This window comes from Anopheles bellator, unplaced genomic scaffold, assembly GCF_943735745.2.
Source record: "Anopheles bellator unplaced genomic scaffold, idAnoBellAS_SP24_06.2 scaffold01364_ctg1, whole genome shotgun sequence".
NCBI lineage: Eukaryota > Metazoa > Arthropoda > Insecta > Diptera > Culicidae > Anopheles > Anopheles bellator.
Window position 1 is genome coordinate 1 of NW_026685486.1, and position 2,217 is coordinate 2,217.

The window sequence follows — 2,217 nt, forward strand, 5'->3', positions numbered from 1 at the left end:
TATTTCTATCAGGATCACACGCGATGGAACGAAGAACACTTGCACTTGACTTGGAGCCCGTCGACTGCCCGTTCTCTCTCGGACTTATAATTTTTACTCGATCTCGCTATCTCTTTTTTTGTATTCCTCTTCCTTTCGCTCGTCTGTTCGTCTTCGCGTTCGCATGGCCCCTCGGCTCTGAAACCCTACCCTCCCTGTAAATGAAACCCACAAGCTAGCGCATGAAACTCCCCCCTCTCGTGGTTTCTTCCGCTCTTTTACCCCTGTACCTACGAGCGGACCCTCATGAACCGGCCCGCTCGCCCCTTCTCGTCTTCGTCGCAGGCAGAGGGGCGTTCGGATTCATCCGTTTCAACCTTCCTCGCCCTCGTCGCAGGCAGAGGGGTAGCTCGGGCACTCAATTTTGCTCACTGGGCGCTCGTGACCCCAGGAGACCCGAACAACCCAGTGAACAATTTTGAGAGCCCGAGCCACCCCCTCTGCCTGCGACGCGGCGGAGGAAGGCTGAGGCGAGTGAGATCGAACGCCCCTCTGCCTGCGACGAGGCCGAGGAAGGGCGATCTCGCAGCGCACGAAGTGAGAATGAGACGCGTTCGTTGGTTGCCGGGGAAAGAACGGAAGGAATCCCCGTGAGTTTTGAAATCGCCGTGAGTTTGCTGGTGGAAGACGAACGTTGGAGAGAAAGAAAAAGGAATAGAAATAACAGAGACAGCGAGATCGGCGCAAAGTCCCGAAGTTCCGAGGGTCCGACAGTCTTGTCTTTGTTGTGGACTTGAGCGAATCGGGACGAAACCTGTGCCTCTGTTTTTCTAAGTGCCAAGTGTAAGGTATCAAGTGCCAAGTGTAAAGTCTGTCCAGGTAAGTTTATTGGACAGTATTCAGTGACAACCACATAATTTTTCGCTTTGCTCGTTTCAGACGACTCGTCACATTTGTGGAAAAGGTAAGTTAAAGTGACAGGATTGCAATGCTACAAATGTAACACTAACATTGTTCCTTTCATTTATTTCATTGAAGATTACGGACCAAATGACGCATGGAAAATAAACCCGGCTCGAGCCCATGTACGCGACCGAAACAAAACATATTTTTTGGCGACGCCACCTCGAAAACGCATCGCCGCACGAATGCACGAATAGATAGGGAAGAGTGAAAAGGCGAAACCAAAAACAAGAGAGAGAGAATATACCTTTCGAAGCCTACCAAAAACGCGAGATATTTTATTTCGGAGAGAAAGAAAATACGGGAGAGAAAGAATTGGAAACGAAGAAAGAGAGGGGACACACAGGAGAGAGGGAGACAAGGGGCAGGTTCGGGAAAAAAAATCGAGTCGCCAAAATCTGCCATCGAGTAACTAGGCCTTCTCAGTATGGAAGCCTATATGAACGAAATACTCCTGCGACTCGAATGCGACTCGAATGCGACTCGTCGGCGACTCGATGCTCCATACTGAGAAAACGCCGGGGAACTCAAAATTGTTCACTGGGTTGTTCGGGTACTCTTCAGTCGCTCTTCCTGCTTCTGCAATAGCTCTTCCTTTTCGGGCTGCTTCCGTTGGAGCATGTCCCGAACAAAAAAGTCACTCATATTCTCCATACCCGAACAAAAAAGTCACTCATATTTTCCATACTGAGACGAAATATCTGAGCGTCGATTCGTTTCTCACCAAAGGCCAGAAAGAAAGCGCAACACTGAAAAACTTTTTTGTCTCTATTAGGCTCATGTAGCATCCAGTCCGGCACTCCAACGTCAAACTGTTACTGGGGGGCTACATGAGGTGTTCCGTAATGATTTTGACATTAACGATTAATGCCAAACTGTTTACGCCTCGGCCAAAACATATACGTTTTGACAGCGCCGCAGCAGTTTGGCATTAATCATTAATGTCAAAATCATTACGTTACGGTTGATGTAGCCCCGCAGTTAGAAACTTTTAGTTTCATATCAACGTACGACGCACGACGCAAGCAATTCAACGAGGTAAAAATATTGGTGTAAAATTAATGTTTAATAGTGAATTCTAAGCTGTTGCTTATTTCGGTAAGTAAATTTAAGCATCGGGAAGCATTTCTCGATAAGTATTTACTTCTAAATAGTGAAAGTGCACCGCGTCTGTTTCCATTTTCAGCTAACCATTAGAAGCGTACGGGACAATGTTGATAGGGCGGATGGTACAGGATACATGGAATACAGGATTCAGGGATGGATACACTCTAC

The 2,217-nt window shown here is 47.5% G+C and overlaps 1 long non-coding RNA gene across 1 annotated transcript; it reads left to right on the top strand.

Annotated features, from left to right (window-relative positions):
* Positions 1-771: 771 nt before the first annotated feature.
* Positions 772-1,101, top strand: LOC131214571 (uncharacterized). Its single transcript, XR_009157040.1, has 3 exons — positions 772-858; positions 919-943; positions 1,018-1,101. It is a non-coding gene; the product is annotated as an uncharacterized LOC131214571 (long non-coding RNA).
* The last annotated feature ends 1,116 nt before the right edge of the window (positions 1,102-2,217 follow it).